Source organism: Triticum dicoccoides, chromosome 4B, assembly GCF_002162155.2.
Source record: "Triticum dicoccoides isolate Atlit2015 ecotype Zavitan chromosome 4B, WEW_v2.0, whole genome shotgun sequence".
Lineage (NCBI taxonomy): Eukaryota > Viridiplantae > Streptophyta > Magnoliopsida > Poales > Poaceae > Triticum > Triticum dicoccoides.
This window is the reverse complement of record NC_041387.1, coordinates 164,930,076-164,944,443: the sequence shown is the minus strand read 5'-3', so window position 1 is coordinate 164,944,443 and position 14,368 is coordinate 164,930,076.

Genomic DNA, 14,368 nt, shown 5'->3' with positions numbered 1-14,368 from the left:
TGGAGAAGATCAATATCTAACTTGTTGTATTTGTATGCTTTTGTATTTGAGTTTTTTTAACAGCTTCGCCCCTCCAGAGATTTCTTTCAAGCTCCGCCACTGGTCACTTCTCTCTGTATATGTTCATGACGATCTTGTGCAATTAATGGCTCATTCATTTGGTTACTAGCTAGCGTGTCGAGTTCTCTCTATATGTATAGTAGCTAGGGTCGACCAAGCACGGAGAAAAAGAGGTCACTTCTCTCTATTAGCTAGCTAACACAATATAAAACCCCTAAATTAACCCTCCAAAACCCCTAGACCCCCCTTTAAAACAAAAACTCAGCGCCTACGAGCTGCTGACGTGTGGCTGCCTTTTGATCCCGATTGGTGTTACCAACCGGAACTAAAGGTCCTCCTGCCTGGGCGCCCCGCATCGGCCACGTGAAGCCCCTTTGGTCCCGGTTCCTAAGCAAACCGTGACTAAAAATTTTGTGCTTTAGTCACATTTGTTTTGTCCCGGTTTCAGAACCGGGACAAAGGCCCTCTGAAACCGAGATTAGTACCATGTTTTCTATTAGTGATGGTGCACCTTCAAAAAGATGAAACGACCTCCATGGTCATCGACGCTGTCGGGCGGCAAAAACCCGGCAAGCTTCCGTCCGGAGCATCACCCAACACCACACCTCCCACGAAGCCACCGCAGCAGCACCACCGGAGAGCCACGACAAAACCACACGGCAAAGCAGCCTACGCCGGCAGGTAGATCCGCGAGCACGACTTGCAGAATCAATGAGGTGCGCCCTGACTTGCTGAATTGATATCACTTTCACACAAACACACACATGCTAATCAGGTTTTTCTAGTGAGAATGACAGAAGATCCACTTTGGTATTATTAACTTTTCTGTGAGAGTGGTAATGTTACTATTTGTACGCTCAACATTAGTAAGATTGTGCATACGTATGGAGTTGTTTGGCACATGCAGCAACACGTATTTGTGCAATTCAGATGGATGGATCCATTCTTCCTTCCCTAATTATAAAAAAAGTCTTATATTTTGAGACAGAATGAGTACTTTGCTAGCACTGGATGCATTTCATTATTCACACCCACACACATTAGGGTGGTTTAAGTTGTTTTCAGAAAAAGGGTGTAAGTTGATCAAAAGAATCTTGTACTCCCTCCGTTCCATAATGTAAGACGTTTTTTGACACTAACGTCTTATATTATGGGACGGAGTGAGTACTACATAAAAAATAGAGTACGTGATCGTGTAGCACGGCACGTGTACGTCAACCACGGAAAATAAAAAAGAATAATAAACATGTGAGACAGGACGAAGATGAATAGAGTAGAGAAGATACGCCAGATGGTGCAAAGCTGTGATGAACCTTTTGGGCAAAGCTGTGGTCCAAAAAAGCGATGGGTGCTCCCTCACACCTCAGCAGGAGATGCACTACGGGGCAAAATTTCGGGTTTTGACCCTTCTGTGAAACAAAATCGAGATCTGACCCCAGTCTGAAAACATTTCGAAATCTGACCCTTTTGCTACCGCCAGAACCTCAGGCGGTAGGGTTGCACAGCCTACCGCCGCAGGTTTCGGCGGTAGGTGTGCTTGACGGCCGTCAATCCGTTAACGGCTGCTGACGTACCTACCGCCAAAGACCACGACGGTAGCCCGCACAAACCTACCGCCGAGTTCCCTGGCGGTAGGTTGGCACTAAACTTAACTACTTTGTTTTTGTCTTCAATTTTTTTTCGCCATAAGACATAACAGAAGAAACATAACATAGACATAAGAAACATAACATAAGCACAATTTTATAGACATAACATAGTTTGATCACATCCACAAAAATTTGCCATTACGGACTAAGAAACAAGTACCAAATAACATAGTTTGATCACATAACATAGTACGAAGGCAACATAAGAAGTTTAACGAGTTCAACGGTCATCGACCACATAAAAGGTTTCATCCATAGGTAGAAATCAAACATGACGATCATCAACAGCCACACACATATATAGTTTAGATGATATCGATGACGATCATCATCTTCAAGCCTTGACGGGTGGTCTTCCTGATAGTAATAAGGATGGCCTGTCCAACATGAAGATTCTTGTCAACGAGGAAGCTCTTCCACCCATGTGTGCTTAAATTTGTGCGGCCGTCCGTGTCCACGCCGTACGCACAAGTAGTGACGGGGCCCGTTGCGGTAAGGCGTATTCCAGCATAGCCTTCTTCATCAGCCTCGATGCCACAACTCTCAGATAGGCTCTTTGGCAATTTCTGAATAAGAAAAACATATCAATTAATAAGTATGGATTATCTAAACTATTAACAATTACTTGGATTTTACACTAAAAACATACCATCTCATGTCGATCGACCATGGTAGTTGTCAGACGGGTCACGAATGGCACCCCGATCAATTCAGCACGTGGCAGAAAGTTGTCCCATAGGTTGCACACCTCCTGTTCGCTCAGCCTCACTCTTTGAGCACAGATGGCTTCCTCAAGTGGGTCTTCATCTTCATAGTCCTCATCAAGTGGTGGTGGTGGCGCCATGTTCCTTATATAAGCATTGATTGGATAAAGTTAATTAAACATGAATATTTGTTCTAATGCAAGCAAAACAAATATCTACAATATTCACACAATAAGTCATCACATATGGTGGTGGTGGTGGCTATAAGAAAGACTAAACCTAGGGTTCATCTAGGTTCTAGGGTTCATCTAGGTTCTAGGATTCATCTAGGCTCTAGGGTTCATCTAGGTTCTAGGGTTCATCTAGGCTCTAGGGTTCATCTAGGTTCTAGGGTTCATCTAGGTTCTAGGGTTCTAGGATTCATCTAGGTTCTAGGGTTCATCATATCAACTAGATAGGGTTCCTCATATGGCTATAAGAAAGCGGAATGATTGACTCAAAGTAATTGGGGGATTGGAGGAGCTTACCTTCCTCTTTCCGTAGCCATCTCGATACGCAAAATCCGTGAATCAACGAAGAAGATCGGAGTGGGGAAGTGGAGGAGATGAGAAAATGGGCGAGAGGAAGAAGAAGGCGGCTGGGTGGGTGGGGATTAGGGTTTTTGGTGGGGTGGGCGTGGGCGGCTGGCTTTATAAATGCCCAAACCTTACCGCCATAGTATTCGGCGGTAGCCGGCCACGACCTACCGCCATCTGGCCCGGCGGTAGGATGCCTCCCCCCCACGCCAATCTTTTGTGACCAAAAAATCGAGCAACACAGCGGTAGGGTTGCGCGACCTACCGCCAAGGGCCTGGGCGGTAGGGTGCTACCGCCGAGCGCCCTGGCGGTAGGCTGAGCAACCCTACCGCTGCGGTTGTTGATTTTTTGGTCACAGAAGATCGGTGTGGGGGGGGAGGAACCCTACCGCCGGGCATGTTGGCGGTAGGTCGTGGCCGACTACCGCCGCATACCATGGTGGTAGGGTGCCTTTGTGTGCAATTTTTTGCTCCTTCTAACTTCTTTTGGCTTCAATTTTTGGCATACAACATTTAAACAGCATATGTATGACATATAAAGCACACAATGTATGATATATGATGCACACACCACAGAACTATAAATAAGGTAGGTTCGATACACCACAAATCTAAAAATAAGGTAGGTTCGGTACATAGCAAGTTAACGAAACAGTTTCACGAGCAAATTCATATGGTTCATGAAGCAAATATGCAAACAGTTTCACGAGCAAGTTCAACGACACGGCAGCAACTTCAGTCCTTCCTTCCCCTCTTCAACATTCGGTCCTCGTTATCCTTGGATCGCTTCTCGGCCCCCGTCTTCTTGCGGGCCGTAGGACGTGCTTTCTGAAATGGGGATGGACTCTTCCAATCCTTCTTCAGCACATTCCTCCTCTCACGCTGGGTTGGCTGAGTTGCTGGAGGTCCGTCGTCATCATCGTACTCCTCCTCCTCCTCCTCATCGTCCTCTTCCTCTTCCTCCTCATCATGTTCTTCTTCTGCGCCCTCTTCTTCATCTTCCTCTTCATCATCATCGTCCTCGCTCTCCTCCTCGTCTTCTTGAACCTGCCTAGACGACGAGGGTGCATGGCTCGATGAAGCGAGGCTACGTGTGACGCCCTCGATTCAATCGTACACTAATCATACACGCAAATGTGTACGATCAAGATCAAGGACTCACGGGAAGATATCACAACACAACTCTAGACACAAATTAAAATAATACAAGCTTTATATTACAAGCCAGGGGCCTCGAGGGCTCGAATACATAAGCTCGAAAACACAAGAGTCAGCGGAAGCAACAATATCTAAGTACAGACATAAGTTAGACAAGTTTGCCTTAAGAAGGCTAGCATAAAAGCAACATCGATCGAAAAGGCAAGGCCTCCTGCCTGGGAGCCTCCTAACTACTCCTGGTCATCGACGGTCTCCGTCACGTGGTAGAAGACGCCCTCGGTGTAGTAGCAGTCGTCAAAGGTGGCATCTGGCTCCTGGACTCCACCATCTGGTTGCAACAACCAGAAAGAAGAAAGGAAGTGGAAAAGGGGGTAGCAAAGCAACCGTGAGTACTCATCCAAAGTACTCGCAAGCAAGGATCTACACTACATATGCAACATTATCAAAGGGAGGTTGTATATGTGGACTGGGCTGCAGAAATGCCAGAATAGAGAGAAGGCCTAGTCCTATCGAAGACTAGCATCTTCTGGAAACCACCATCTTGCAGCAAACAGGAGGGAGTAGAGTAGCATAAAGTAAAGTAGTAGTAGTGTTATCAACCTCGGCCAGAGATCCTTTCTCGACTCCCTGCGAGAAAGAAATCCCAGAGCCGTACTATCCAATTATCATCACAATCCAATTCTCATCACCATCCAATTCTCATCACAAGTATCTAGTTCTAGTTGTATCGATCGGGATACAACTCCAAGTGTCCGCCGTAGGACAGGCTATCGATAGATGTTTTCTTCCCTGCAGGGGTGCACCAACTTACCCACCATGCTCGCTTAACTCTGGCCGGACACACTTTCCAGGGTCATGCCCGGCCTCGGCCAAACAATACGCCGCAACCCGACCTAGACTTAATAGAGAGGCCAGCACGCCGGACTAAACCTATGCCCCCAGGGGTCATGGGCCATCTCCCCGGGAACTCCTGCACGTTGCGAGCGCGGCCGGTGAGCAGACCTAGCTACCTCCTTCAACAAGGCAGGCGCTTACGCAGTCCAACCCGGCGCGCGCCGCTCGGTCGCTGACGTCTATTAAGCTTCGGCTGATGTATACGACGCAAAACGCCCATACTATGCCCACGTGATGGTTAGTGCTATCAGCCAGAGGCCCCTCGGATCAAATATCCAAATCGTAGTGGATTAGGAACGCGCGATAACAAGCAGAGACTCACGAAAGATGTGACCCCGTTGCCCCGTCTCGAGGACTTGCGGCAAGGGCTAGGAATGCCCGGCCACGCCTCGTAATTATCTCGCGGGCACCCTCCAGGTCAACCCGACTCCACATCACTCGCAATTAAGCTCGCACGGGTACCCCTCAGGGTCGACCCGTCTTTCCAAGTAACAGTGGTAAAGTTCAAGTATCCGTGTGTCCAAACATTAAGGGGAAAACCCGAGGAATCACCCCCGGTGAATTCCACTCGATGTAATCATCAAGGTGAACGTAAGAGGATCCACCCTCGAGGTTCACACTTGAGGGGGTGCACGACAGAACCGTATCGGAAGTGGTTAAGGAGGAAATCACCCTCGATGACCACGACCAAATAGCTACACTACAGGTTAACATCAGAAGTGCTGTAGAGGTCTCACCCTCGGCACTCAATAGTAACACTGCAGAGTCGAGCAACGAAGGGGCGTGATGTGACGTGAGGTGTCGGGTCCTGGTCTTCGATCCCGTTGATCGGGTCTTCTGATAATCCAGCGGGGCAGTCGAGTCAAGTGGGGGGTCACTGATGGGTCTCTAACCAACCTATACTAAGCAGTTTAGGATAAGCAGGTAAGGTACAACAGTAGGTACACAAGCAGGCTATGCATCAGAATAGGTGCAAACAATAACAGTAGCAAAATCTAATGCAAGCATGAGAGAATGGAATGGGCAATATCGGAATGATCAAAGGGGGGGCTTGCCTGGTTGCTCTGGCAAGGAGGGGTCGTCGTCGACGTAGTCGATCACAGGGGCGGCATCAGTCTCGGGGTCTACCGGAGAGAAGAGGGAGAAGAAACAGTAAATATAAAGCAGACATAGCATCACAAAGCGTAACATGGCAATATGTTGTGCTGGATGTGACCTAACACATGGCTACACGATATAGGTGAAGGGGGAATTCAACCGGGAATGTATTCCCGGTTCTGGGCCTATGTCAAACAGATGACATGAGGGGGAATGTTCCATCTTCAGATAGTTAGAGGCTTCTGATAGGTAAACGGACCGCATATTTGGATTCGTCTCGTTTTTCTGGGCGTTTTTCATATATAAACTTTTACGATCTGAGCTACGGTTTAAAAGTTACGGATTTTCAAAGTTTAAACCAATTTCTGAATTATTTTAAAAGCAGAAAAGGTTTATTGCGTCAGCAGTGACGTCAGCACTGCGTCAGCTCTGCTAACCAATCAAACTGATAGGTGGGACCCACCTGTCAGCCTCTCTGTCTAACAGAGGCTTAACTAAACTAACAGGGTTAGTTAGGGGGCATGGGCCCCAACAGTCAGTGACTAGTTAGTACTAACTAACTAACTAATTTAACTAACATTTTAAGTAATCGTTTTTATTTAGAAAAACGTTTATTTAACAAAATATGCGATGGGGCCCGCGTGTCAAAGACACTGTGTGCCCAGTCAGCACAGTTGACCACGGTCAACATGGTCAACTAGGGCCAGGGGGCCCACGGGCAGTGACCTAGAGGCGGGGCCCAGGTGTGCCACGTCGGCCATGTCGGGGTTTCGCCGCCGGCGACCAAAACAGTGGCGGGGCTCGCCGGACTTCGCCGGGAATCGCGCACAAGGGGTCATTTGGCCCGGGACTTGGCGCGTTCGAACGAGGAGACGAAACCGCGCCGCATGGTGTGGTCGGTTGGACGCGGGGGTGACTGGAACTGCGTCGGCTACGAGTGGAGGCGGCGGTGGGGTTCGGGACCTCGTCGGGATCGGCGTTGCAGTGCGTGTTTTGGCCAACGAAGGAGCTGGGCGAGGTCTACGGCGCTCCAGGAGCTCGTCGGAGCTACTAGCTCGAGCGGAGGAGCTCGGTGGCGAGCCCTACGACGACAATGGCGGACGGTGGAGCTCGGCTTGCGGGCGAGCTAGCTACGGTGGAGGCGGAGACGCGCGAGGAGAGGGAAAAGGGGGCCGAAGCTCACCTTGGGGGCACACGGTGGCCCGTTGGGTGACTAGGAGCAGCAGTGGTGTGGATTCGAGGCGGCGGCGTTTGTCGGAGCCGAGGGCGAAGGCGAGGTCGTGGCGGTGCGGCGGGGCCGTCCCGGTCCGTGCGGCTCGGCGGGGCGGACGTGGAGGTCGATGCAGCGCCTGGGGGCACGTCGGAGAGGGTCGGGGACAGTGGTGGCCGTGGGATCAACCGACGCACGACGATGGTGGCGCTCGGGAGGAGTGAGCGCGTGAGGGAGAGGGGAAAGGTGGATCTGGGGGAGGAGAGGCACAAGTGGGAGTGGGGAGCTGACGAGGCCAGGAGACTCGGCCTTATCCCCTCAGCGCGAGCAGCGGGGTGGCGAGGCGGTCGGACGGCGACCGCGCGGGCGCGCGCCTCGGTCGGGTGAACAGGGGAAGGGGACGACCGCGGGGAGGAGTGGGCTGGGCTGTGCACTATAGCAATGGGCTACAAGTGCACATTAGTAGCTAGGCCCTTTTCTATTTCCTTTTTTTAATTTACAGAGAGAGAAAGGGAATTATTTGGCCAACTATTTCACTTAGCAAAAATATGGGAGGTGTCCCATTAAATCCCTGGTGATCATAGACAGTGCCACAATTATTTTGGAGACCAGAAGAATTCATTTGGAATTTTTCAGAAATAGGATAGCATTTAAAAATGCTGAATTGGTGCTGTTATAATTGCTAATGTTCATCTTTGCACCAAAGTGATGTTGTGTTCCTTAACAAATACTCCCTCCGTTCCTAAATAATTGTCTTTCTAGAGATTTCAATAAGTGACTACATACGGAGCAAAATGAGTGAATCTACACTCTAAAATATGTCTACATACATCTGTATGTTGTAGTCCATTTGAAATGGCTAGAAAGACAATTATTTGGGAACGGAGGGAGTATTTGTTATGGAATTTTTGACAGATGATGAACATTTTTCCGGCAACTTTTGATCAACTTCAGACTTCACTTGAATTTGAATTGACTGGAATTTCAAATGGGATATTGGACAAAGGTGATTAAGCACTGTTTGGGCAAAATAATTAGCTTAATCACAGTGGGTTACTGTAGCATGATACTGGGGGTGTTACAAATCTCCTCTACTACAAGAAATCTCGTCCCGAGATTTAAGTGGGGAAGTAAAGAGTAACTTCGGGAGAACTGACCCTTATAGGGTTAAATATCTGGTGAACAAATCAGGGAATGAGGCGGAAGCATCCCTCGAGTTGAACTTAAATAAAACGTCGAGAGCAAAGTATGAGGGTACCATGAGAAGTTTTAACGGGCAGGCAATCATTCGATGCCTAATCAAAAGGTGAAAAGGGGTCCAGAGCAACAACAAAAAAAAATTTATTGCGTCTGATACTAGAATAGATCACTAGGAAGGTGGCTTATGAATTACTTACGGAGCCAAGAGCGAGGAATATCTTTGGCAACATGGTGTAAGGAGAGTCAGGTTACGATCCTGTGGAATTGTGGGTTATGGGCCCACCATGTGGGTTAAAGGTAGGAAGAGTGGTGACATCTTGCACGGTCATGATAGCAAGGGAGGTCAGAGGATAGCATGTCTGTTATGTTGGTAACCAAGTTTGGTACCAAGGGCGAGGGACGAAGAGAACCATTTTCCTGCTCGTTAAGACGAGGCGGACCAATAGGCAAAGTTCTCATCCATTGGTGGCTACCGGAATGTCACCAACAATAGTAACATGGTCTCACTGACAAGGTTGTACATCGGGGTGTTTTATAAGCAGGAAATTATTCCTGCTTATATCATATAGCTCACAAGAAGGTTAAACAAAACAATGGAAAGGAAATAAGTGGTTATTAGGATAATCAGACCAATGGAAAGGAAAGGTGTTTATACCCAAGTATTAGGGTATAACTTTCCCAAGGAAAGGCAGAGCATGATAGGGCTCCAAGTATTAAAGCATTTAGACAAAGGGGCAAGGAATTTATGAGGCTTATCCATACAACGGTGTTTGGATAAATGATCAAGAACAGTTAGCATTGCGCTCCCGAATGTTCTTGTGGATTAACGGAGTACCACACACATGCTTCGGGATAGTGTTGACATGGTCATCAGGGAAATGTTAGACTTCGGATACACAAAGGATCCATCGGAAACAACTTAGAAAATAAGTCATACAATTTCAGCAAGGAAAAGATGAGGGTGTGGCCGACGGGCTCAGCAACAATCCATCGGCATGTCAAAAAGGATCTATTTCCAAAATTATATGAACAAGTTTGTGTTGGGGAAGGCAAGAATGTTGTCGATGATAATTCAAATCATCGAGGGGCAAGGATGGTGTTTCTCATCATGAAGTCAATTGATATCCTAGAAGAGCTCGGAATGTTGATGATGGTCACGACACATTTGTCGAGAGATTTCATGAAGATGTAATCGATCGACGATGACATCAAGTCATAGGAATGATTAAGCGAAAAGTTATTGGAACCACATGTACAACACAAACTCGAAAACAAGCTTGTTGTTCAAGGCGAAAATGATAAGGTGAGGAATATCAATGTAAGCTTAGCTCATTGTCGGAAATTGTGCTCCGGGAAGAAGGACCAGATAGCACAGGTAAAAATTTTAGTACGATAATGATAGAGCCGATTAGGCTAGGACTGACTTGAAGGATTATTAAACTCGTAAGCAACAAAAATGACTTAGAGTTATTGAATCGGAGTGCGGAATCTATTCACTTATCGGTGTTCTCGGTTGACAAACAACCTAGAACCCATGAAGTGACAAGGACAGGGTAAGGTAGTGCTCCATCAAAAGTTCATAAGATGTAGTGCAATGGCATGATATCCTCGAAATACCAGGGGTAATACTCGAAGGTAGATCATAATAGAGGTTGGGCAGGCGTATTGACCTGCAGAAGACAAGTGATTTAACTTGTCCAAGAAATGGGACCAAAGAAGAACAATCATGGTCGGAACCACGGTTGCGAAGGATCAATTCACCGATACCAGATGATATTATATCAAGGAAATAATTATTATTACACGAAGCTTACATGATAAGTTCCACAACGTGTCCATGGGCATGAACACAAAGTTCAAGGTCGACTCCCACTTCTTCAATGCATAACCTTTCATTCACTCCTCGTTTTCAAAGAAATTATAGGGCAGAAGATTTATTTGGCGAAGTACCAGAAGAGTAAGACTCGTGGGAACTCTCGGGTTCATACGAATTATGGAAGGCATAAGTTCAACCCATCAGGGCATATTTTACGAATCTATACAACCATCAACCAAGCAAGAGATACGATTTCGAAAGCAGAGTACTGAAACCAAAGCAGGTGATACAATTTACCGAAGGTATTATGTATCAGGGAAAAACTCACAAGATTTTGGATGTGAAGGGCACTGTCGAATAACAACCCAACAATGGATCTGGCGATTCACGACAGAGTTGAGGTGAGTATCGGTAATCAATCAGATGGAGAAGGGGATGCAAAGGCATCAGCTTATAGAAACTTATGAATAATTCGATGCTTGAGTACAAAGGAGTTATGGTTCCAAGATGAAGGATCAGAAGCAGAGGCTCTGATCAAAAGATGAGTAAGTTGAATAGACTTAGAGGTGCACCCGATCAAATCTTGATTGGGTAAGAACCAGCTCATATTCGAAACAATGCCTGAGCCAAAAAGAAAATTTCCAAGGATTAATTGATGATCGTGTGCATTCTCACAGATGCTGAATCAACAGGATCAGAATGTTAATCCCAAAGGATTTTAATGAATATCGCTAGACAAATGGAATTAACCAGAAAGCAAGTATGCAAGAATTCCAAGAGCAACAGGTTGTAGAGGATTTTCGGAAGATCAAATAGTATTTCGAAGAGTTTTGTGAACCACATGAACAACTAAGGATGAACTGATCCTCGGTGAGTGCGAGGAATTATTCGAAGGGGGGGTATTCATGGGGCAAAGAACTGCAAGGCAGTAAGCTCAAAGGATTCTCGAAAAATAGAGAATTTCGGGGCATCTTGTAATATCAGAAGCAACTAGGGAGGAAGGTACAAGCGGCAAGGATGTTATTCAAGGGGATTATCGGTGGTCAGGAACTGCAAGGCAGTTGGTACAGGGTCTCGAGAAACATCGAGGAGTATCCGCAGAATCTTCTGGCGAAGCAAGCGATCATCGATAATGTCGAGGCTCTCAGGGAGGAAGTGGGTACGAGAACCTAATGTCAGAGTTTAGTAAAATGGTTAACCCGAATAGAAGAGAGATCATAGTCCCAGAGTATAGACGAGGAATAAAAGATCCTAATACCACCCAATGGCGACGTGGGCCCGTAAGCCACACAGCCATGTTAGTAAAAGTTTTTCAGTGACTAGACTCAACTTCGGCCAAAGAGTTGGAAAGGGGGCTACCTACAGGCAGTCGGCTCTGATACCAACTTGTGACGCCCTCGATTCAATCGTACACTAATCATACACGCAAATGTGTACGATCAAGATCAAGGACTCACGGGAAGATATCACAACACAACTCTAGACACAAATTAAAATAATAGAAGCTTTATATTACAAGCCAGGGGCCTCGAAGGCTCGAATACATAAGCTCGAAAACACAAGAGTCAGCGGAAGCAACAATATCTGAGTACAGACATAAGTTAGACAAGTTTGCCTTAAGAAGGCTAGCATAAAAGCAACATCGGTCGAAAAGGCAAGGCCTCCTGCCTGGGAGCCTCCTAACTACTCCTGGTCATCGACGGTCTCCGTCACGTGGTAGAAGACGCCCTCGGTGTAGTAGCAGTCGTCAAAGGTGGCATCTGGCTCCTGGACTCCACCATCTGGTTGCAACAACCAGAAAGAAGAAAGAAAGTGGAAAAAGGGGTAGCAAAGCAACCGTGAGTACTCATCCAAAGTACTCGCAAGCAAGGATCTACACTACATATGCAACATTATCAAAGGGAGGCTGTATATGTGGACTGGGCTGCAGAAATGCCAGAATAGAGAGAAGGCCTAGTCCTATCGAAGACTAGCATCTTCTGGAAACCACCATCTTGCAGCAAACAGGAGGGAGTAGAGTAGCATAAAGTAAAGTAGTAGTAGTGTTATCAACCTCGGCCAGAGATCCTTTCTCGACTCCCTGCGAGAAAGAAATCCCAGAGCTGTACTATCCAATTATCATCACAATCCAATTCTCATCACCATCCAATTCTCATCACAAGTATCCAGTTCTAGTTGTATCGATCGGGATACAACTCCAAGTGTCCGTTACCGTAGGACAGGCTATCGATAGATGTTTTCTTCCCTGCAGGGGTGCACCAACTTACCCACCACGCTCGCTTAACTCCGGCCGGACACACTTTCCAGGGTCATGCCCGGCCTCGGCCAAACAATACGCCGCAACCCGACCTAGACTTAATAGAGAGGCCAGCACGCCGGACTAAACCTATGCCCCCAGGGGTCATGGGCCATCTCCCCGGGAACTCTTGCACGTTGCGAGGGCGGCCGGTGAGCAGATCTAGCTACCTCCTTCAACAAGGCAGGCGCTTACGCAGTCCAACCCGGCGCGCGCCGCTCAGTCGCTGATGTCTATTAAGCTTCGGCTGATGTATACGACGCAGAACGCCCATACTATGCCCACGTGATGGTTAGTGCTATCAGGCCAGAGGCCCCTCGGATCAAATATCCAAATCGCAGTGGATTAGGAACGCGCGGTAACAAGCAGAGAATCACGAAAGATGTGACCCCGTTGCCCCGTCTCGAGGACTTGCGGCAAGGGCTAGGAATGCCCGGCCACGCCTCGTAATTATCTCGCGGGCACCCTCCAGGTCAACCCGACTCCACATCACTCGCAATTAAGCTCGCGCGGGTACCCCTCAGGGTCGACCCGTCTTTCCAAGTAACAGTGGTAAAGTTCAAGTATCCGTGTGTCCAAACATTAAGGGGAAAACCCAAGGAATCACCCCCGGTGAATTCCACTCGATGTAATCATCAAGGTGAACGTAAGAGGATCCACCCTCGAGGTTCACACTTGAGGGGTTGCACGACAGAGCCGTATCGGAAGTGGTTAAGGAGGAAATCACCCTCGATGACCACGACCGAATAGCTACACTACAGGTTAACATCAGAAGTGCTGTAGAGGTCTCACCCTCGGCACTCAATAGTAACACTGCAGAGTCGAGCAACGAAGGGGCATGATGTGACGTGAGGTGTCGGGTCCTGGTCTTCGATCCCGTTGATCGGGTCTTCTGATAATCCGGCGGGGCAGTCGAGTCAAGTGGGGGAGGGTCACTGATGGGTCTCTAACCAACCTATACTAAGCAGTTTAGGATAAGCAGGTAAGGTACAACAGTAGGTACACAAGCAGGCTATGCATCAGAATAGGTGCAAACAATAACAGTAGCAAAATCTAATGCAAGCATGAGAGAATGGAATGGGCGATATCGGGATGATCAAAGGGGGGGCTTGCCTGGTTGCTCTGGCAAGGAGGGGTCGTCGTCGACGTAGTCAATCACAGGGGCGGCATCGGTCTCGGGGTCTACCGGAGAGAAGAGGGGGAAGAAACAGTAAATATAAAGCAGACATAGCATCACAAAGCGTAACATGGCAATATGTTGTGCTGGGTGTGACCTAACGCATGGCTACACGATATAGGTGAAGGGGGAATTCAACCGGGAATGTATTCCCGGTTCTGGGCCTATGTCAAACAGATGACATGAGGGGGAATGTTCCATGTTCAGATAGTTAGAGGCTTCTGACAGGTAAACGGACCGCATATTTGGATTCGTCTCGTTTTTCTGGGCGTTTTTCATATATAAACTTTTACGATCCGAGCTACGGTTTAAAAGTTACGGATTTTCAAAGTTTAAACCAATTTCTGAATTATTTTAAAAGCAGAAAAGGTTTATTGCGTCAGCAGTGACGTCAGCACTGCGTCAGCTCTGCTGACCAGTCAAACTGATAGGTGGGACCCACCTGTCAGCCTCTCTGTCTAACAGAGGCTTAACTAAACTAACAAGGTTAGTTAGGGGGCATGGGCCCCAGCAGTCAGTGACTAGTTAGTA